Source organism: Empidonax traillii, unplaced genomic scaffold (assembly GCF_003031625.1).
Source record: "Empidonax traillii isolate 1590-97213 ecotype Southwest subspecies unplaced genomic scaffold, ASM303162v1 scaffold39:size2480183, whole genome shotgun sequence".
In the NCBI taxonomy this organism is placed as follows: domain Eukaryota; kingdom Metazoa; phylum Chordata; class Aves; order Passeriformes; family Tyrannidae; genus Empidonax; species Empidonax traillii.
Genome location: NW_020955232.1, coordinates 723056 through 747828, shown reverse-complemented (window position 1 = coordinate 747828; position 24773 = coordinate 723056).

Here is a 24773-nt window from a genome sequence, read left to right as displayed (position 1 = left end):
ACCTGAACTGGACTAGGAGGATGTACTGTGACAATGAAACTCCAGTGCTGAAGGAATGGATGGATAGATTAAAAGAACAGATAACACAGACAATGGACATTTCAAAGCCAGCGATTTCTCTGACATTAAAAGGATTTCCCCTTACACAGCCACTTGCACTGCCAGGACTGCAGAAGTGAAGCTGTTCCCTTACCTATTCTTGCATTTCAACAGGGCTTAATTTATCTTCACTTCAGCCACTGGACCTGAAACTGTCTCAGGCACTTGAGAGTTTCTGTAAGATAAAACAGATTTTCTTATCTATTTGCTTTAGTGTTCATCGTGTAAAATCAGGAAAATATCTGACTGAAATTATGCTTTGCTGGCTGAGAATAATTACATTTTTTGAAGTTCCCTGCACTTACTGTGCAACACAACATCAAAATGCATGACAGTGAGGTGGCTCCTCCCTCACCATTCCAAAGAAATGCACACTTTGGCTGCAGCTGTCAAGCACCTGAGGTCAGGATAAAGCACTCCAGAGAGGCTCAATTATTATAGAAAGATCTTGGACAGCTAGCTCAGGGCTGTTCAACAGGAGGGCTGAGATGCCAGTAGGTCTGTCTCACCCCAAGGTGTTTGTCTTGTGGCATCTGAAAGAATATGTTGAAAGCAACATAAAATGTGCAGAGAAGTGGATACAGGAGCCAGCAAGGAATGGGCCAGCCAGGACCAGCAAATGAACAGAGCCAGCAAGGGGTCACGAGCTGGTTTTGCTCACAGAGCTCCCATATGGCTTTTAAAATCAGTCACCCTCAAAGCTTGTGGGGAAATGGAGCCCCAGTTTCCAGAACTGTGCATGGGGTCAAACTCCTGGGTTTTGTTCCAGCAGACACATCACAGGTCTGTCCTTCCTGCAGGACCTCAAGTCACGCCAAAAGCTTCCCTGTGGCATGCACCAAACCTCCTAGAGGAGCAACAGCCTGTCCAGGCCCAGGCAGAGCCATTATGATTTATTGGGTCAATAGAGCACAGAGTTCTGTGTGTTCCTGTCCCAGTCCACAGCCACTCATTGCACTCCTAACAGCTCCAGGGGCCCTGCAGACTGAATGCAATTCCAGGGAACTGTTACAGCTCTTTCTTGGAGGGAACCATTAGGACTGCAGAGGGAGCATGCAGGATGAGGTGCCACTTGTACGAACTGTGTCACAAACAGAGCAGAGGGATTTGCAGTCTCTGTAGCAAAAACAGCATATGAGGAAGCACACAGTGAACAGATCTTCTGAAATGTTTCCAGACCTGCTGGTTTCTGTGCAGTGCTTGAGTTAGGGCTTAAAAGTAACAGAGTACATGGAAAAGTCCCACTGCAAGACTTTTTGGCAAAGTGAGTTGATTTGAATGGAATGGAGATGAGCAATCAACCCCGTTCTACCACTGTGCTGTTCAGAGGCATGTACTCCATCTCCACAGAATTACAGCAAATAGCTACCACCCCTTTGGGATTCAATATTCAAACACAAATAAATCGTATGACATGATTTTTTTTTTAGCTGTATCAGAAAGCACTGGCACCGCTTAGTCTTTTGCTGATTGAATTTAGTGTTTAGCTTTTAAAATGGGGGCAGGCTCAAGTTCTTGAATTCAAGGAGCATAAACAGCAGGGAAATTCTTGCAGCAGCTTTGCTGACTGCATGGGTTGGGGTTTGCTGTGATGCAGGAACGAAAACAGCTTTTCAGACTTTCTGTAAGTTCATTTTTATAAATATGATAACAGGTTTATAGAATGTTTATAAACACTTGTGGCTAATTTTCACATGCTGCCTTGAGACAGATGCTGGGCCACCTTTGCAGAGGCATGAAGAAGGTTAATGTGGAAGAGCTGCACAACAGCTGGTTGTTCCATATAAGATGCTGAAGGTGATGTTTCCTGCATAACAAACATAAGAAACTGAGATGAGGCCCTGAGATTGTTTTTGAGGCTCTAAACGGAACAAGGCTAAAATCATGCAGTGTTAGCTTTCTCATGTTGGAAGTGTTTTTTATTCTATGCTCCTTGGAGGGCAAGGGCATGGATACAGGGTATGGTATGGCTGGATGGCACCAGCCTGCAGAGGCGTGGTAGGATTAGGGTATATTTTGTTATTTTTTCGTCCCTAGGATATTCTCTTTGCTAGCAAGGCTAGTGGGTAACAGTTAATTGCTGATTTGGAGATGTACAGATGATTTTCCACCTAAGGAAAGAAGGAAAGGCAGGAATAGTCAGTGGCAGTGGGAAGCAGAGTTTACTGTGCTGAGGTTATTGCCCGAGCCATGGCTGGAACAGGAGGGAATTCCCTTGGGCAAAGTCCTGCCACACTGTCTCTCTCCTGCACCCTCAGGTCACTTTTTCATTCTGCCCCACTCCAATATGTGCTACCCATTCAAGTAAGACACAATTTAGCAAATGGCTGTGATTGATCCACTGCACTTCAGGACAAGAGGTGTCAGGAGGTTGAGGTGACACCTGGGCACGACGGTCTGAGCGTCGACAGCTGGTGCCATGTGGGGCTCAGGACTGCAGAGCTGCCTCTCTTGTCTTTTGTTGAGTTCACAGTTCTGAAGGGAATGATCCCTCCAGCTTTCTCCCACACACAGCACTTCATGTGCCACAGCCCGTCACTGCTGTCACCTGCCAGGCAAAATTCATTCTCTCTCGCAAGAGCTAATCTCTTCATAGCAGCATTTACACATAAATTAATGAAAGATCAGAATATAAAGATGTTAATTTTTGATTATTTGCCCGTTTACAGGAAATTCAGAACTCTTTAGTTTTATCACCACTGGACAAAATAAGCATGACAGGATATTTTAACCTTTGGATTATGTAGATAACACACAGAAATGTCATTTACATTTTCATTCTTTTCACAGAGCAACAAACCCATGCTTGCAAGCAAATTAAAATTCAGAACTTAATTGGATTTTTATATTCTCTTTAAACAGGTAATATTGTTTTTTGTCTTTTTATTATTGTATGTGAACACTGGATTTCATTTTGAGAGTGTGCCACTGAAGGTGAGAGGCCTTCTGTGCTAAATGGTTCATTTAACACCATTAAAATCTACATTTCTTAAACACATTTGAGGATCTAGATTGTTGAATGCCAGTATTTCAGTAGTGTTAAACAACAGAAAGGGTATGGAAAATTATTTTCTTGGGTGTATACATGAACATACTTCCGTGTATATATATATCCAAACAAACACATGCACATACATCATTTATTTGCTTGCATGTGCACAAATATACAAATGTTTTTATATATATATGCATGCAAATGTAGAGAAAATGTTGCAATAATTTATCTCTGCATGCCCATAATTTGCCAACTTGACAAGCGACTTGAGGGGAAAAAAACCCAACAAAACAAAACACATAATTTGTTTGTTTCTGAAAACCTACTATGCTTTGAAAACAATTGAAATAATTCACTTTTTCCTTGTTTTTTTGTTTGGGTTTTTTTTTAAAAATTCTCTTTATAATGAGCTTCACCAAGGTGGCACAGCCTGATCCTGTATTTAAATCTGATCTCTGATGGTGACAAGTAAAGTCCAGTCTCTGCAACTGCAGATTGCAAAGCTCACGTCTCTAGCTGGGGGAAAATCTTATAAGGGCAGAATAAGAAATATCCTGGACAGAACTTCACTAAGTTATTCACATTTTCATTGAAGAAGATACTGAGAATGAGACTCTGGCAGGAAACAGCATTTGTAAGGGTAACCAGAGGGAAAAGTCACCTGGGTGAAGTTACTTCCATTCCATGTTACGTGGTCACTGCTGGCTCTCCATGTCAGGCAACCTGCACTTAAGAGCTCAAGACACAGTTCTGTTTTATAGCACTGGGATGAAAGGTTTCACTCCATACAAGCAATTTGATTTTAGAAAATTATGTGAAATTAGGAAAATGTTAAACGGTGAGAAAAGCCGTTCTCGGGCAGCAGTTCTCTCTGCTCCCTGGGAGCGCTCTCAGCACAGAGGGAGGCCATTCCCGTTGTGTCCCCAGGCAACATGGTCATGCTTTATCCAAGGGTGACAAAAGGCTTCCTGCAAATATACATATTCCCATTCATCTAATGAACACTTCGTGACCCTGAAGAATTCACTGAGGTGGAAAAATGACTCGGTGCTAAACAAACAGACTTGACTAATCCCAGTTCTTCCTTTACTGCAGTTACTTCTGGTCAGTGCATGTCAAGCATCACACCCACAACTGAAACCCTCACCACTGCAAATCTGTGTGGGGTGAGGCAGGAGCAGGAAGGCATCGCCAACTGAGGGCCTAATTATAAAACTGCCAGTACCTCTGGGAAATAACTGACCGCAAATGTCAGCTCATCAGCAGGGCAGGAGCATTCTTGCTGAAGTATAAAATTCTCTACATTAAAACTCTGCACTTCACATTGTATCATTTTCAAGTGCTTGGCTTAAAAACAGATCATGCCAGACATCTTCCCGTATCTTTTGTGTTTTCCCTTCAGTGGTGATGCCACTTTCAACACCTGCCACAAGCACGTAGGTGTGTAAATTAAAAACGTACTTTGCCTCCTCTGCGTTGACCTTGCTCACAGATTATTGGCTGCACTTACATCTGAGGCAGAACCCCCACACATTCAGTGCAACTGATTCCTTGCATCATTTGAAGATCTGTCCCTCTTTTTAGAAGTTGTGTTTATTATAGATTGCAACTTGAGTAAGGAGTCGGAAAAACTTTTCAAAAATTAACCCTTTTCACACAAACCCACAGCTAAGTAACAGAGTAGTAATTAAGTAATAAAAGTCACAGATTGGTGATACTTGTTCTTCAATTTTTTGTCTGTCTAGATCTCTGCATTCCCCGGGAGTTCAAAATCAAGCATATGAGTCTCTCAAAAAGCCTTTTTTTTTTTTTAATATAATAATTAAATGGACATATAATAGGAAAACCTGCTCCCACTGGGATATCTAGTCCAGCTTTGTAGACATCAAAGGTTTGTCTAATTCCAATTACTTTGGCATAACTGTTAAAATTTGCTCTGCCATGCTTATTCATCTCAGCTATGTGGCATTTTTCTCTTCTGATTAGCCCAGAGATGAACCTGCCCAGCCTCACTCCCACATGGTTTCCAGCACAGCCCTGTGTGAAGTGGAACACAACATGAACTGCTCTTCCCAGCCTCTGTGCCAGCCTCAAGCTCTGCTGAAACATTCAGAGAACATGCACGTGAAAGAGGTCCATAGAAACAGTCACAAAGAAAGTAATTATTTAGTTTGAAAGTGTTTTCTAAGCATTTTTCTACTCTCCCTTTTTTTTGTTGTTGTTGTTTTTAATTAACAAAATTACTGTTTTAACAATAGTCAAAGCTCTCTAAAGCATGACCTCCTATGAAGTTAAAATGTAGAACACAGCTGGGAAGAGAATTTTTCATTTGTGTCTCCTCTGTCTCCTGTGAGATGATATCCAAAGACACACTTCTACCAAAGGTGTTTTGATGTATAGCTATTGTCTTGAGCAAATAAACCAAAGAAAGTACTGGGTATTGGCATAAAATTCTGCCTCCTCTGTTGGATGTCAGTATTTCTCCTTCCATAAGGAAACACACACTGAAACAGAAGGATCCATTCCTCTCCTCCTGATTGTCATCCTTTAAAAAAAAAGCAACCACAAGGCAGAAACCCCTTGCTGTTTCTATCACTCTAGTAAAACTATTGCTGCCTTCCAAAGGGACAATAAATTCATACTTGCCATGTGCTTACCTTCAGCTCCTGCTTGGGAGAGCCATCCTGGCACCCCTGCTGCAGCTCCCACCAGCCACGTACCACACGTGAGGAGGACAGAGAGGACACTGAGATCCCCAGGGGGCAGGTCTGCTGGAAATCCCCAGTGACCACAGTGCTGATTTTTGTTACCATTAAAAACCCCAATAGCAGTGATGGGAAGAATTCAAAGGTCTGTTTAACTTAAACAGAAACTACAGACATGCTTCTCTTGCATTTATAGTTCTCCTTAAGTTTTTTTGGTTTGTTGTTGTTGTTATTTTTTGATATAAAGACTTTCTGAGTATACCCTGTATCTGTTTTTCTGGTAGTGGAGTAGGCAGCTAAAACCAGCTCTTTTTATTCTCTGAAGTGACTGGAGTGAGCTGTAGAGTGCTCAGCATCACCAAACCCCATAATTCTATTAGAGCAAGGGATGCCCATCAGCCTCTGACTATTCACTTTAGCTAATTGTATTAATAAGACTAAATGAAATTCAAATACTTTCTGAAAGGAAGAGATATTTATCAGAAACCCTCTTTAGGGCTGGAGGATGGTATTATTTCTGTTTTCCAGCTGACAGGGAGGGCTGGCAAGGGACTTACTTACACAAAGTCATACCAAAGTTTGTGGTTCTGGGCAGTCCCTCCCTGCCTTGCAGGGCTGAGGCAGCTCTAACCCCAGAGCACAAGGTAAATGTGGGCTCTGCAAGGAGCCAGTGATGGGGGTCAATCCTGCTAGGAGCTGTTACTGCTCACTGAAAGCATTCATGGAGATGCAGAGTTGTGCAGAAGGCAGCTTGTCAACAGCACCAGCAGAGAGAAGAATTCACTGTGAAACTGCAGAGCTAAAACACTTCAAAATGTCAAGGCAGGATGACAACCCACAGGCAGAGTTATCTCTGTGGAATTAGGACGTTTCATGGAGAATGCATCCCACACAAGTCATCCTGGTGGTTCGACTGTAAACACGTTCCTGGCTGACACAGCCCAGGCATGGCATGGGCTGATTTTACACTGAAGGACCCGGGGCAATACAGGTGTGAGTGGGTGAGTAACCAGGACATTATTCCTGCTCAGAAACGATGTGTGCTGTAATTCTGGACTCTCTGTGGCTCTCACAGGGGGTGTCTCAACCCCTGGATGCAACTGCTCTGGAATAAACTTCTGGAAAGCTCAGATAAACGCTTTTAAAAGAGATCAGGTTTCTGAAGTGGGATCGGCAATACTAGGGGAGAAACAAAACAAACCAAAATTCTGTTCCCACCTTATTTTAGAAAATTTTAGGTTGTTGAAATAATTTTCTTCTTGAGCATTTAATATTGATGCTTAGGGGAAAAGTAACAGAGGGAGAAAGGTGCCAAGAAACACCATCTTTCAAATCACAGGTTATAATCACTGGGAAAGAGGAAGCTGGTGCTGTCCTCTTCACTAAAAAGATAACAGAGAAAAAAGTTCTTTACTTTCTTCCACTAGCTATAAACTGATTTTATTTCATTTAATTATACTTTAGTCATTGAAAGAGATGTCAATGGAGCAACCATAAATCTAACACCCCAAAGACAGGCAGTTAAGGAAGGTTTAAAATCACAAAGGTTTTTTGCATACAAATGTATTAAAGGACTTCAGTCAACTGTGTGACTTTATACTTTTAAGGTTACTGTGGCAAGAAGTTTATGGCCTTCGTATTACCCTTAGACAAGTCCAGTATAGGCAAACACAGCTAAATATTCTAGAGTTCCCCAAGTTTATGCATTTTGAATCCTTCTTTCCTCCCACCCCACATCCCCCAAACCAGAAAATTCCATGCAGCACTTGTAACAATCTCAGCACCTTTGGCACTGAACCCCAGACACCTCAGAAATATGCTGCAGGAGACCTCAGTGTTCCCAGCATTTATAGCAATGTGGCCAGCTATGTTAATGAGTCATTAAAATCTGCCACCTATCCGTTCCTGTTGCAGGGAGCTGTCAGAGGCACGATGGGCTGTGACTTTGCTCCCGCCTGCAGAGATCAGAGCGACGCCTCAAGTCTGAACCCGCTTTCAAACTTTCTGCCTGCCGAATAGATTAATTTGTAGCAGGATCTAAAAGTCATGGATTTTCCACACTTTATCTCCGGTCTAAAATATAAGCTCAATATCTCTAATACTTCAGAGGCAGGAAAAGAGTGGGACGTGCCCTTTAACGGGTTGGCATCTATTCTTCTCGCCGATCATCGTTTGTTGTTTCACCACCTTGCCAACTCCCCCCAGCATCTCAGCAGCATCCCTGGCAGCATGCTATAGGGAGATAATCCTAATTAGAGTTATCAAGCCCATCTTGATTTTGACATGATGCTGCACACTGCTGTGCAGGCTGTGGACGGTACATCATCCCCCTTCTCCACCCCCCCAAGATGCAGCACAGCTACTAATGCTCAGCTCACATCGAGTTTTAAAGGAAAAGAGAAGGTCACCAGCCGCTTGCAGCAAATCTCCTGCTGATTCTGTGCCAAAGCACAACTGCTTTTCCCCAGAAGAAGCCCAGCTCTCTGGTAGATTTGCCAGCTTACACCTCTTCTCTTAAACTGGATCTCAGTAAAGTAGTCACGTATCTACGGTGTTTAGAAACTGAGTTCAATTTCTGGTGGACCAACTCTAAGAGCCTTGTCAGGAAGCAGTGAGTGAGCTCAAAATTAAGCTATAAAACACACTATATCCATGTATTAGAATACAGAAATTGACAGGTAACAATAAATACACTCACAAGTTTATAACAATAAATATGGCCTAAAGGGGAAGAAAAAGAATTTTTTTTTTTCTCTATTCTCTGGACTTCTGAGACATAGCCTTGCTTTGAAAATGCTGGTTTAGAATTCATTAAGAAATGAGAGCCAACAATATAAAAATTTCTCCTCTTTCTTCCTGGAAACCCAATCACAAGTACACCATGATTTTAAAGCACAAGAGATTTTGATTTTTCCAGTAATTCTACTATCTGGTTTTGCTGCTTTAATTAGCTATCAGTAGCTCTTAATTTATTTCTAGTGCATTGTTGCCAGCTTTTTGCATATCTTTCCCAACCTGTGAAAAATCATGAAATTAGACCTACAAAAATTAATCTTCCTGTTCCCTGTGCAGAGATATTAAAATGGTAATTGCATTCTTTATACCTCTAAAACCCGATACTTCCAGATACTTATCTGAAAGCCCAATGAAATTGTTTGATAGAAGTTGTTGATGCTACTTACACTTTACTGGAAGTTATTGAGATCTGATAATAATCACTATATTGTAAAAGCTTCACAGAGCGAGGCCAAAGTTCATTCGTGCCTGTGATTTCTATACTGAAGGGTGATTGTCTCGACAAATAAACCCTATTTATTAATTCTTAGCATCATATTACCTTTATTTATTCTAGCACAGAAAGAAATCTTGTCATTTCAAAGGTACTATACTCAGCTGACCACAGAGCAATTTCTTGAAAACCCAGAGCTCAAACACAGGGTCCTTCCCCATGAGCAGGGAGGTCCTGTGGTCAGATCCCACTTAACTCCTTTTTCTTCCGTAGATCCATGCACAGAAAGGCTGAGCAAGAATTATCAACAGCTTATCTGGAGGCACCTTCCTGACTTGTGATCCAGACAGGCTCCTCAGGAAACACAAGTGGTCTGATTATTCATTACAAAACCACAACCTATGCTGAAATGGTGAAGCAGAGGTTTTGATTAAAAAAAAGAGAGAGAACGGAGATCTGTTGGAAATATAGTATTTTTTTACTCTAGAAAATGGCATCAAAGATTGAAGGAAGTGAACTTGTTACACTGCTAAAAATTTGTCTAATATTTGGATTTATTTCAGTGTTGTTTGGCAAATTCTCACAATAGGCAGCTTCAAATGCCTTAAAGTAATTGCAAAAAGAAACCCCATTAAGAGACCCTGATGAGGGAAACTATTAAAATTGAATATACAGTTTGCTCTGATGAATCTCCCTACTTCGTTTTTGCAGCAAATTATATAGTTCCACGTTGTTTTTTTCCTTTCACCAGAAGTGTGAATTATAGTCCTATAAATTCACCCTTGCTGTCAATTAAATTGAATAAACATTGTGTGAGTGAATTAAGAAGAGATTCAAAACAATTCAATACCAGGGTTAGTTATTGAGGAGGCTTTTTAATGAACATAAACTGATGTAATTAAAATAAATTTGCTTTTCACGTTTCTCAAGTAGATGCCCTGTAGCCATTCCCGTAGAATACTGGAGCAGAACAAACACTGGGCCAAAGCTGCTATTTTTCCTTAGATTAAATGTGAGCTTCCTGTTCTCTGGGATTTCAGAGATGAGTAAGGCTGAAGGATGTGGCCTACTTAAACAGTTGTTAAAGGAATTTAATAGAGAAGACAGAAATTTCAGCCTTTTGTTAATTTCAGTTTTTCTCCTTAGCACCACCTCCTTTTTTATAGAAGGAAATAAGTAAAGAAAAAAGCCTTTTAACATTACTCTTTGTAGGCTGTTGGTAACTTCTATGAATTCTGGTTTTTGCAAGCTGTAATATAGTCACATGTCAGGACCACATTTTAAACCAACATGCAAGGTGAGAAAAGCATTTTTGCTCTTAAAAGATCTCACTCTCTCTCCTTCTTGGTATCCCAAAAATATTAGGAATAGAATGCCCAACATTTTTGGCTGCTTAAGGATGGGACTTACAAGTCACCTCTGGACCAGCAGACACCAGGTAGACCTAACAGTAAAGGATGCAGAGCAGGGAAAAGCAGAAAGCTAGAAGAGCTCAGTTGGAATATATTAGATAATTTTAAACAGATTAACAAAAAGCTACTAAAATTCTCTGACATTTGCGTCCTACACTGTGATAGTGACAATCCCTAATGTGAAGATGTGTGCAAGCCCAGAGGTCCCATCTGAAACTGCTCTGAGCTCCCCCCACACAGACAGGTCCTGCTGCCAAAATAGAGGTTACTGATCACTTCTGATTGTACAGTCCAGTTCTCAAGTTTGCTCCACAAAGAACATTCTACTTCTGAGCACAGAAAAAAAATCCCACCTCTGACAGCACTCCATTCTTCCCCCCCACCCCCCACCCCCTGGCTTCACTTGGGCTCATCCAGGTTCCCAAGCTGAAGGTCCATTGCCTCTGTTAGGTGTATTCTCCAAATCAGCTTCCATTTCAGGAATTCTCCTTTCAAGTGGCAAGATTATTCTGGGCGGAAAATAGAAAAAGGATATTTTTTGTGTGCAACAGCATCATTGACAATTAGTGCCTTTGGCATCCCTTCTACAGAGAGAGGAATTTCACTCCGTGGATAAATAAAGAGCTTAGGTCTCCAGGGCTGTCAGCCTTTAACAAACAATAAATGCATGCACCAGTGTAGGAGGGAATATAAATCAAAACAGCAACTTGAAGGGTCTTTCTTAATAACACCGTGCATGTTTATCTCCAAGAAAAGAAGGCCCAGCAGCTAGGAAACACCACGAAATTCCCACACAACATGGCATTGTCTATGGCTCTTAGAAAGGTAAAACATGCCTGAATAGATGTCAGTGTTCTTAACACTAGAGACCTGTATGCTTAGAGAAAGGAAATCACAGCACACTGTTTCTCCCAAGGCACTACAAACTATTGTTCCTTATAATTGCAAGCATAAGATTTAAAAACATTTCCACTGCCTTAATGAGTTGGTTTGCACACTGACAGCATATCAGCCACTGGCTTAGGCTGTGTGGCACAACATGTACAGTCCTTAAATCTCAATGCACATGTCTCTACACCCTTAAAAGATGGTGGCTTTGATAAAGGCAGATAGCTGGGAAGCACGATTCCATGATTTACAGAATACTTTTAGGGTGAGGCAGTTCTGCTCTTTTCAGCACATAATTTTTTTTCCCTTTTTTCCCCCCTTTCGGTCCTCTGATTTTTTTAAGGTTATTATCGCAATGCTTTTTCCTTGGTACTGATTCCTCTGAACTTGAGTTCAAAATGACTCACAGCAGGGAGGCACAGAGAGAGCTACCACCAGAAACCTCCTCCCTGGAGGAGCTTCACAATGCTGCCTATTATTTAGCAACTCAAAATGCTGACTTTAATGGCACACATCTCTTAAACATCCCTTTCTTTCATTTGTTCACCCCAGGGACCCAAGCCACAGAGATGTATCTCCACTCTCTCTCTTCCACCCTGCCCACTGGCAAGGTGCATGAAAGTGGGGGGGCTGCCAATCTCCAGACTGCAGCTGTGACTCCCAACACTGGTGTTTGGTGAGCTGAACTGGTGGGCTCCAAAGCTCAGTTCAGCCATGTATTCACCCACCCACTTTCAGTTTCAGTGAATGCCCTGAAAATAGTTAGAAAAAAACAGCCCATCTTACAGGAGCATTAAATTTGGGGATGGTCATGCTCATCCCTCTACAACCACAATCAGAGGTGGAATGCACTGGAGAAGACACTCCAGAGGCTTTGACTGTGCTGCTATGTGGGTTAAAAGCCTCTCTGCTGATGCTTGGTAGAAGACCTCCTTAGTAGAAATAAGCCCTTCTTAGCAGAAGATCTCTCTCACTGCAGTTTAAAGTCGGCCATTCCTCCTTGTACTCCCACACAGTATTTACTCAGCAGAAGAGGACAGATACTGGGGATATACAACCACAAAGTTCAGGAACGAAATCAACTCCCCCGGCCTCATTAGTGGTGACAAAAGAACAGCCCATTCTGCCTCCATGTAGGCTGAGCCCTGCAAGTTGAAAACAGAGCAGGCTGACAACAGGATGTAGGGCCATTACACGGTACTGGGAGGTCCTCAAACTAACCTACCAGTCATTTAAATCTATCTATTGTTCCTTCTAAATTTCTCTCTCCCAAAAACCACGGCAGGTGAAATCCAATACCGTGCACTGACTCACAAATAGCTATTCATTTTAAGAAATCTTTCACCGGAATCGTTTGTTAGAAGCTTCTAAGGAAAACACTGGGTAATAGAAAGTGTAGGTGAAATGACAAGTTGAACTGATTGCACACAATAAACAAAGCACCTGGGGCTTCAGTGTGCTACAGCTTTGTTTGGATGAACAGGATAATGATGTAAGCCTAGCAGTGGTTCAAGATTACAGGCTACTTCTCAGTTCTTCTATTAAATTCACCATGTGATGCTGAGCCTTAACTCTTTTTTTTTTTTTTTCCCCTTGACATATTTGCTTCTGTGTCATTCATTTGCAAGAGAAGGACCTCAGAAGAAGGCCTTTCTTCCATAGATTTCTCTTGCCTCTTATTCTGGTCCTAGCTACATAATCCCTTGATGGCATATCTAGTAGTTCTCTAAATATGTATACAACTACTATTCATAGTAGCTATAAGAATAGAAATAATTATGTATTTTACAATCTCACGGCCCATATAACACTTTGTTGCAGTTCAGACATCAGTCACATTTAAGTCTAAGATCATAATGGTAACATTCAACCCCTGCCATGACTAGACACAGGGTGCTGGTCCACTGCTTGCAGCAAAAATTGTTGTTTAAAAGGTACTGTAGGGATGGCAGCACTGCACTATTAAAAACATATTAAATTAATTGAATTCAAACAACCAGCCACAAGAACAGAAAGGATAAATTATGTCTCTCACAGGTCACTATGTAACAATTAGCATTCAAAGGCAAATCCTCCTCATGAAGTGCAGCACACGCATGCACAGTCAAGTCGGGTTCTTCTCTTGCTTTCTCTGTAAATGGGAGACAAGCTGAAATGTAGAAAATGGGGAGTTTTCCTCTCCTACCCACCCCCACTTGAGCAATCTATGAATAGCACAGATTAGTTTTTCCCCACTTTTCAGCCTGGATTGCTCCCCATAGGAATAAACAGCTGCAGAATGTGTCAGCTGGACACACATCTTTCCAGACTGACAGAGGGACATGAGTTATGTGCAGGCTGGAACAGATTTCCCTTCCCTTCCTTCTACCATGCCACTCACTAACCATGTTCACGTGGGTCCAGGAACACCACACATCCAGGAGCTCTGAGACAAGGGAGGGCTCAACACATATGAATGAAGCTCAGTAAGGGTCCAGCGTTTTGGCAAAACTCCAAGTCAAAACATAATCATGTTGAAAAACCTATTCAAAAAACCCTTCCTGGTGGAGAAGGTCAGGGCCTTATCGTGGAACTTCTACTTCATGCCACAGAGAAGTACAGATTATCTTTTCCTTCAGTATGAAATCTGCCTTTTTAATTTGATCACACAACAGTACAAAGCGAAGCTTTATGCAAAACAACAGAAATTTCAAGCCTGGCTGCATCACAGAGTAGAGCAACATATACCCTGGCACAGCACTGCCATCAGTCTATTGGCAAAAGGTAGTTGGATTAGGAATAAGTCAAATTAACAGAGGTTGGAGAAAAAATACACTCCCTTCCACAACGACACATATTTGAAAGGCTTCAGAGTGAAGGGGATGAGCACAAGCTGCTAAACTGTACCCTGTTCTGGGCCAGCTGCAGTGATATCCCCCATGCCCAGCCTTCAGGTCTCCTGGGCACTGATCCAATACCCTGTTCTGCTGCTGTGCAGGAAGGGAAAGGTTCATTAGGCATTTCTGCCTCCCCCTCATCAGACTCTTCTTGAAGCTGCACTACAGCCCTGAGCTGGCCTGACACTGCTCACGTCTCCTCTGCTCAGCATAATCCCTCAGCTAATTGCTGTATGGGAGAGGCACCTCTTCCCATGCATGAGGCACTGCTTGGAACATGAATATTTCATAAATGAATGCAGACTTTTCAAAAATTATTAACACATTTCTGCAATTTGATGTTCAAGGATTGCTGGAAAATAAGGCAGGGCTGCGCTTTCAGGGTCTCGCTTTCCACTCTCAGACTGATCCTGACAGTATTTAAAACATGCAGCTATGGTCTTATTATGCAGTATTAATACAACAGATCTCAAGGATATTTATTGACTGCTACTGCTAAGAAGCATTTTGAAATGGTTCCTTGACTCCCATTCGATCCTACACTAAGGTAACATTTCCAGGGAGTTTATTTGTATTTCAGAGAAGAACACACTGACCATGTTCATTCTTTCCAATATTTCTTCCAGACACAAGGGATTATTTACCCATGTTTGCATGCAAATATCTCATCTAATTCATTTTGTTCTTTTAAAATGCTGGTTAAATAAAGCTTTTCAAGGAAATAGAGTCTGTTTCAATTTATCTTAGTTGAAACTAGGACTATAAATCTCTTTAGTTTCCTTTATTGATCTTAGACAAAATTACAAATATAAATTACAGCTGCTGCAAATTAAATGTCTAATGACTGTGTTTGAAAGCAAATACAATAGTGTCAATAACACATTAGATAAGACACAGTGAGAATAACATAAAGCTACCATTCCCTGATGAAAGTGAAAGGATTCCTGTGAAAACTCACATTTAGGGGGTCCCTTCTCCAACAACTAGATTCCCCTCCTATTTCTGGTTAATTTATAAAATTAGCTACATCAGGTCTACAGGACTTGCAGATGTTTTAATGCACCCATCAAGAGAAATCAACTTTTCAATTGGTTTGAGAAACACTATCATTTCAGAGCCTAACAGCCACAAAGAGGGTTGTTCTTGGAAGTCTTCCTTACAGGAAAATGGCAGGCTTTGGCAAAAACTGTATTGAGAACCATAAGGTTTGTACACTGGACCAGGAGAAGAATCCGGTACCAGCATGTGATGCTGAATCACTGTATTCAAAGAAGTAGTATATGTTCTATACAGCTCATGCTAAAATATATAGATTTATCTCCAGATTAACTGTCCCACCAGTTCCTCTCACTTTTTATCCCACTGAAAACACTGGTCACAGGGTCATGCTTTACAAGGGCAAATATCAAGTGATGCTGCTTCAGGTATGATACATTTCTTATGAAGGAGCCTCTATTTCACAAAGCAGCATAATCATCAGTTTTCTACACTGCTGACACTTAGACCCTTAAGCACAAAGGTATCTGTTTACCAGGTCATGAAATTGCAAGTCTAATATCAGTGACTGTGCTGTGCTCGATAAAACCGTAAAACATTTCATTTTGCTGTCTATTGAGCTTTAAAAAACCCCGACACTGGAGAGGAGACAACATTCTTGTTACCATCAAAGTATTTCAAAATACCTACTTTTCTGCCTGTGATCTGTGGACACGCATTTTTCCTTCACTCCAGTTCTGCCACTCCTTTCTGGTACAGACAGTGCTGCAAAATATCCAAGAAAACTGATTCTTCTTATGCTCTCTTAAGTTTTATATGATCACAAAGCCTTTCTCAATAAGTGTGACTGTGTGTAGTCAAGGTATTAACATTCCTACAAATTTTATGAAATAAGCACCTTGGTAACTAGACAAATGAGCTCTCCATTTATCCAGAGATAAATCAGGACACGGGCAGTGGAAATCCTGTTGTCTTTGTGGCTCACAGAACTAATTGCTTCCAAGCAGAATTCAGCTGGTTTGATAGACACCATTGACTCCGGGCCTCACAGCCACTAAAAGTGTTGCTTGTGAAATTCCTGCTTGTAAATGTTCCATAAATGGCAGCTTTGGCTGAACTGTATTGACTGGGAAACCAGAAAGGTTCTGCACACTGGACAAAGCAGGAATCCAATACTGACATGAGGTGCTGATCAGAAGGGCAGATCTAACAGATCCTCCCAACCTGTGAGCTGTCCCATTGATGGAACTTGTCCTCCTGTGCTTACAACACAAACCTTGATTTTGGCATCCCTCAGCATGAAACAGAACAAGAAAACAGCTGGAGCAGCAATCTTAGTTCTGGCATCTCTGTGTTTTTGAAGGAAGAAGTTGGTATTTTTTTCTTAAAATAAAAGCATTCAGTGGCTCTCCCCAAATCCTTGCAGTGATTCAGGTGCCATTTGCTGTTTTAATGGTGAAATTATTGGTCATCCCAGTCATATGCTGAAGCTCTTGTCAATAAGGCTGGTAGACCTGCAGCTCTGAGGGGGAAGAACAGGGACTTCTGTGGAAGGGATGGGTGGCCTCTGATGTAGGGATAGCATTGTAAAGTAGCCTCTGACACACCCTTTTGTCCTTCACTGAATATCAGCTGGTTGAATTTCATTCATGATTTACTTTGACCTTTAGCTGTGTTTGATACCAAAACTTAACACGTCATAAAGAAAAAGTGAAGGAAACATCAGCCAGCAAGTTAAACACCTGCACAGGACAGCTCAGTGAGCTGACAGAAATGATCGCCTTGTTGGCAGCTGAGAAAGATCTCCCTGTTTCAACTTCAAGCTGCCCAAGGCAGGATCTTCTTCTTCCTCAACACTGCTGTTTTATACTGATTCCTTCTCAAAATCCCCAGGTCTTGTATTCAGCACTTTTGGGCAATGGTGCTGCACATACCTGGATTTGGGAAGGTTTTTCTCCTCACCATTAACATTACTCAGCCCAAGCTACTCTGCCTGTATGCATTCATGCATGTACAAATTTCAGTGGCTGTCTTCCACGGGAATATTCTGCAAAAATCATTTACTGGATGCAAAAACTCAGCTGAGAGAATTACCTACATCCAACGGTAAATGCTGTAATCTCAGTGTTAAATGGCAAAGAGGCAATTACAAAGATGAGGTTAAACACCTTTCACAATGCTACAAGCTATAACGCTTGAAATGTTTGCTCTTAGAACTGTAACTCAGTAGCACAGGGTCTGGCTAAGAGTGAACCAGAATGGAAAGAACTGATCCCTTACCTGGGATGCCTGGCCTCTATTCTCCAGTTATTTGCAGAAGGGAAAAGCACAGCGTTTTTGTTCAAAATTCTTGTGGAGATTTGCAGGCAAAAGAAACATGAAAATCTCTTTGATTACATTTAAATATTTCAGAGAGGTGACCAGACTTTGCAAGTTTAATTACCTTAAGCCATGAGAGGGCAGAGAATGAGAGCAGTGACAAAGAAAAAGAAAAGGAGAAAAATGAACTTTTTTCCAGGACAACGGAATGTTACTATTTATGAACCTGCAAGAGAATTAGAGCTGAAATAATTAGACAGAAAGAGAGATTTTAAATAATGATGGTAATTCTTATGAAAGGAACCAGATTGCCAGCCCCAGAAACTGCCAGTACATTTTATCCACAATGTCCAGACAATCTCAGTGAGACTATTTCAAAGATCCCCAGCACAGGACATTGTCCTGGGCTGAGAAGTTCAGTGTCTGATTGCTCACACATCTTAACTTTAGCTGTAGTTGAGCTTTGCAACATGAGCAGTTGTTCACTAAATCAATTCCATGGTACAAGCAAATCCTTTGATATGGACCGATTGATCTCTAATGGCTTGAATGAGCTTAGAGCAGGGACCAAGAATCACAAAACCTGCTGAAATAAATGTGGAGGCCCACAGGTTTAAATGTCCATTGGGTCTCAGTCTGAGGAAATCACAGCAAACAGATTACCAGTTTCCTCCAAAAACTAACCCCTAAAAAAGCAAAAAAACCACAACAAACAAAAATGCAAACAGTAACAACAACAAAATAAAAGGAAAAAAACAATTTTTCACTCAGATCATGCCATTTTGGTTAACTTCTGTTTAGATGCATCAATCCCTTCATCCCAGTTCTTGTGAGTGCCACAGCTGTGGGGAACACGAAGTGCCACATTTTGCAAAGAGCAGCAGCTGCAGAATTTGTTTCCAAGTTGGAAGGTGAAGGAAAAGATTGGTTTTTTTAGTAGTTATTAATAAAATCTTGGAGTGATGAAACATTAGCAGAAGCCTTCCACCATCTCTCTTTGCATCCTGTTCTCCATGTTTTTGCAGCTGGATGGAGAATTCCACCTCCCAGAAATGCTGAGCAGACTAAAAGATTTGGGGTACAAGTCCTCTGGTAGAAGGAAAAGTAGCCTGGCTTGTCCCTGAAAATTTGATTTCTAATCCCCATTGGCTAGCCAACACAGCTGGCTTAAGCTAAACACCTCACTGCAGTTCTCAAAACATCCCATGGCAAAGAAAGCAATGATTCTCACTACTTGAGCCTAATATGAAATAGATTAAGTCACATGTATCAAATTCACTTTAACATGAGTATTTCTATTACCTGGGTCATAGAGCCTGTGCAGTCACTCTCCAAAACCCGTTGTTATTAATTCAGCAATTATAGCTTTACGGTGGCAGGAAATCCTCAGTGTTTGAGCTGGGACTGGAAAGCTGTAATTCTGAATGGGACATGACATGAATTACTGGATTGATGTAATTTTTCAGCTTTTCATGCATTTTCGGTGCATATATTAAAAATACAGCAAGTAATTCGCTTTTAATTATGCAAATTCAAAGACAGTAAGACAAGAGATGGATGAGTTTTTAAATGCCTGCTCTGCCTGGCCACCTAGGGTTAGCACAGAAAATCCACAGCTAATCAGGCAACCCGGCCCACCAGCTCCTGCTTGCCTGGATGTGCAAAAAAATTACCTCTTTTTTAGTATTCTGCACCATTACAAGAGCATAGAGTAGAAGAAAGAAATTGCCAAACAGAGGGAAAGTTGGGTAAAGGCAAACTTTCTCAACCTGCCTTCCCCACTTCTTTAGGTGTTCAAGGAAAGCTGGTACACAGCTGCCCTCACACCTGCCATCCACAGAAGACCTCAGAGGCTTTCAGGTATCAGTCTCCTTTCTAATTTGGCCGTTCTCTTCCTGGTCATCCTCAGCCACTATTTATCAATGAAAGGAAAAATTGCCCAATACAGATATTTTACAAATAACTTTCAACTAGACAATTCAAATCAGGACCAGGGCATGCATGAGCCTCCACGTCCTGCAGCTGTACCCTTAGCTTTGTTCCGCAGCAGAATCTATGGCTGCAACCAGCTTTTACATGCACATGTCCATTTTAAAGCAGAAATAAGGTACACCGGTTCTCAGAGACGGTGTTGTTAAATTGTAAGATAGCAAGAGCAAGTAATGATGGCTTGTTAAAAGTCTCATAGCTGTATCTAATAGCTGCAGTGTTCAGTGTGGTAATTACAGAGGCGAGAGACTGCTGAACATGTGTAAAAAAGGAAATAATTGGAGTAGCAGTAATGCAAAAGCTTCTCTAAGCCTAGAGCAATTGTTATTTTGCCCTCCTACTGATGTGCTACTTATCAAGGATACGGTGGTTAGAAACCAGCTCTCTTTAATGAATGCTAAGTTCAGGTGTTTTCTATCCTGAAACCCCAAGGCTTCATACCCTGTACATCCACACTTTAGAACACAGAGGTAAAATTACTCAAGCACCTTATTGCCTTGCCCTGAAAGATTACATCTGCCTCTTTTCCCTGGAAGCCTGGGAGAACTTTCAAGCAAGCACATTAGCAATGCAAATCTCCATCAACCTACCAAAAAGAGTGTGCTAAAGAAGGTGCTCACAAGACACCGCTTTGCTGAGTTCTCCACATTAATATTTACAAACCGGGTGGAAACTTTCCATTTTCTCTAATCCCTTCATCCTCTTTTCCCCACCCAGAGATGTCTCACTGCTGGTTTCAGTCTTGCTTCTTTAAAGGTGATTTCTTGCAGCTTCCTCAGCAGCTATTCCATGTGCTAAAGTCTCTCAGTGCTTGCCTGGGTGCCTATTGCATAGAGTTTCAAAAGCAGAAATCTTCCTGAAGGGGAGTGGGTGGTTCAAGTGGTTTTTTCTGCCATGTCCTTGGCGTTGCTATTACAGATCTCACTCAGATGTGGTATCTGCCCTGCAACCCTGGAATTCAGCCTTGTTCTCCAGCTTTTTGAAACTCATAGTTCCATTTTGGCACTCCTGCTGATCACAGCCTTTATAAATGTAACCAGCATAGAGCATTACCTTCACCTGACAGCTTTTGCAGAAACCTTAGTCATGCATTAGTCATTTGTGGTCTCGGCCACTTCTACTTCTTTTAAAATGCTGTTAAATTCCTGCCCTTCACAGAGTGAAGCACAGACTTATCTCACTTACCTGTTTATCTGCTTTACTTTTACAAGAATGTGTTTTGTTGGGCAGGAAAAAGTCACCATTTCAGTCACTCACCAACACATATCACCAGTCTGTTCCCTAATTCCATCACAAGCCATGGACTGACTCTCTCTCAGTCTCATATTTGGAATACTTTTGGCTAATCTGTCACAACATCTGAACACTCTGTGTCTCTATGAACTCACCACCAAAGTAGCCTCAGTCTACAGAGTTACAGGACTGAAACACCATCTTCCTACTGCAGCAAGAAAAGTAGCTCTTGTTTGCTGTGAACAGAAAAGCTTGAACTTCTCCACTTGCCAGTCTCAGTAAAGGAAAAGCTGATTCTTATTTATAATCGGAAGGAAATTAAGACCACAAAACAAGATGCTGACAGTGTGATTAAAGATTTATTTTAAACCACAGAATAAAGCCCAAAAAATACCTTGAGTTGATGGAGATTAAAGACTTGCATGGATTCTTCCATTCTCATCTGATCTCACCACTATGTAGCAATTCTTCTCACAACTCTTAAAATTAATTCTGCAATACATGTCTGCTGCCAATTCTACCAACCAAAGACTGTGTAAACATCAGCTTGTAACAAGAATCAGTTTAACCTCACTTACTTCCCTAATACCAGTGGCATCATAGACATCACTTGTAAACTTGCATTTTAAGTAAAGCAGTTAATTGTGCTGCTGTACTGGGTTTAGGCATAAAAGGCAGAATTAATAACAGGTTTAAAGAAAAGGCTTAGAATAGGAGTTCTGAATGCAGAAAAAAGAGTTATTGTGAGTTAAAGCTGACTTGTAAATAGAAAGCATGGTAAATATTTGGTTAAAAGATAAGACTAAAAATGTTTGTTACTGATCTGAATGACTTATGCCTATGATAGATAGCAAGTAAACCTTTTGATAACACAAGGTGATGTGGGATGACCCTGTACTGCCTGGACACTGCCTGGGTATGGAACCAGGGAGCTGAGTGAAATAATGGGATCCAGGTCAGTAACAGTTTCTAGTGGAGGGATTTATAGGTACAATAAGACATGTAGCATTTTTTGCAGAGGGCTGAAGGGGTCTATCATTCATTTATGGAGAGAAAACAACATCAGTGACAATACACACCAAAAGAAAACAAAAATAACAATGAAAAAACCAACCAAAATCCAAACCAAAACCAACTATAAAAACATTGCAAGCCTATTTGTGTTTTTAGGCACCTGAAAACCTCATTTTATATCTACTTAGAGCAAGCAGGAGTGTAGGTTGTCAAGGAAAGATTAAAGACTTTCAACTCACAATTCATTTCTCAGCAATTATGTTCTTTCCCTTACCCAGGACAGACTGTAAAATGACTGTATTGTCCTCAAAGACTAAATCAAAGTAAGCAAAAAGGTAAGGAAATGTTTTCTACATGCCTGCTGCCATTTTATAAAAAACCCTATTGAACAAAAATGAAAGGTATCCATAGGTACAGAAACAACTTCATTTTTTTTAGTTTTAATGATCCAAGGCATTGTTTAAACAGCAAAGCTATTATAGATTTACTTAGCTGATTTCTTTCTGAGTACACCAGAACCCTGATCCTTCCGACAATGAACTCTACAGAAAGCAGCATTAGGCAAGTTACTGTGAAACCAAAGTGTGTTTGTGCAGCGATAAAAAAGAAAGAATTGGGACAATAATGAGCAACCAAATAGTAACACAGTTAAGGGTGCTGCTTTGCAGGAAACAAGTGACTATTCTGAACTCTGAAGTGCCAGTGTAATGAATCACAAGAGCCCGCTGAAATGAGAACAAACATATAAATTCTTCTTACTTCAGTATGTACAAATACCAAAGCAATTTGGGGTTGTTAACCTCCACAGCTTGAGGACAATATGTTCATCATTATTGTATAGCACTTTCCTCTTCAGAAATTCTCTGTCGACTGGTTTTGATGTTTCACTGAAGCATAATGTATGTCTGAAAGGATGCTCAATATCAGACATCACTGGGTAGCTCATGAAAAGTGAGCAATTTTTTTAAAAAGTAACTGGAAGAGGAGGCAAACTGATAGTGTATTTTATTGCTGACAATGCAGATTATGAAAAGACCCTAAAAAAATGATTTTTGCTTTAACATGGATTTCATAGCTCCTCCTTTTCTGAAGAGCTTAACAGTTCCAAATTTTTTCCTTCATCTGCACTGCAGTTTCATCTCTACATTCCCTACCTCCACAGCTACACCTGAAATGCATTTATTTCCACCTTCTCTTCTCTGTTCCAAGCCACAAGAAGGATTCGCAACTAAGTCTTCTGTCAGAGTCACTGCCATCAACTGAATTTGACCAGAAGATCGTTCAAAGAACAAGGTGCAGATGGCAAGTGGTTTTTTTGTGAGGTTGGGTGGGCACACACCACTCCAAGAACATTCTTTCTGGGAAGTGCTTTCTCAGTTTACTGAAAGTTTGGGCATACAGGTATATTGTAACCTGGGTAAGGAAATGCAAGTAGCAAAAAATACCTTTCTTTCTAGACCTGTTAATAATCAATGGAGAGCCAGGAAACAAGCGAAATGCTTAGAATTCTTCAACAGGCAATTGAGTCTCTTAAGAAATACCCCAAAGCATAAGCAGCCACTTGTTTAGTTAGAGGAGGAGAAAATACCATAAAGCTTAAGAAGCATTTTGTTCAGGAAATCACATCTTTCCCCATTTTCCAGCTGACACATTGCATTGCAAGTCTGTCACAGCACATTACCTTGGTGATGTGATATAATGCAACATTGTTGATGCAACCCAATCTGATGTGTCTAATGTGATACATCAGGTACAATATTTGGGAAGATTCTTCTGAAAACAGCATTCACAGAAGAGCTTCTTTCCCCATTTTTGCCAATTAAAAAAAGCCTTCCCAAAGAATTGCATCACTTGCAGATAATTGCTTTTTCACAGGTAATTAGCGAATACAATTAGTTGTGGGAAAGGTTTGCTTTTCAGCAACTCACACACACAAAAAATGGGGAAAATGATCATAGCTGACATATAACTGCATTCTACCAAAGCAGGATAACTCACCTGAGTAGGTGTTATTTGTAGGGCTAGATTGTGCCACCATCAGGCTGATATTTTTTTTCCCCTACTGACAAGTGAGAATTGAGGTTTTGGAACTCTGTGCTTACAGATTTTCATTTAGAGCCCTGAACTGGAGTCATGCTCTGAGGGAAAATAACAGTAAAATCAGCCTTTTGTCCAGAGATGCATCAAAAGTCACACAAAAAAAAAAGGAAATATCTATCAACCTTATGAACTCTTCAGTTCATAAACAGACTGGTAAGCTTGCTAATCTCTGCAGTAGATAAATATCACCAAAAAAGGAATCAAACAAAGATACATCTCTCAGCATTCACTATGGGAAACCATAGGGAATTCAGAGTGATTTATTCCAGTGTAAGCACGGAACACAGCAGGCAAATTCAGGACTACCTGAAATCCTGCTCCACTTGTGTCTCCAAACCCAAGATCAGCTATGGAAAGCTACTGGATGTTTGCACACAGAAAGAACAAGATCCATGTGATTACATGAATAGTAAGAGTCAATGGACAGACTTTAAACAGTCCACCAAACTGGTGAGGATGTTTGTCAGCAGAGGAGACTGCAGTGAATGAAAAGGTGCTGGTGATCCCACAGCTCATGCTGGGAAGCTGGCAGCACAAACCTTAAGCAAGCCCACACCTCTCTGCTGTATCCCTTGACCAAACCAGGATAAATGAGAGCCAAAATCCTCACAGGTTTTTAAAACTGATTTAAAGGAGGTCTTCCAAAAAGGAGGCACCGTCAGCTCTAAATGTTTTCTTTCCATTTAATCTCTGTCCCCTGCCCTGCCACAGCCACACCTTGCTCCAGGTGCCTTGGGAGCGTAACCTGCTGAGACCAGGGAGAGAGCAGCAGAGGACTGGCACAGAGACAAAAAGACAGACCATTTCACTCTCTGCTTAGACTGATTTTTCAAGTGTAAAATGTAATTCAAATCTCCATAAAAAGCTATTTGCTCCCTAGTCTCAAGATTCTTATACCCAGTTTCAACCGTGAAATCC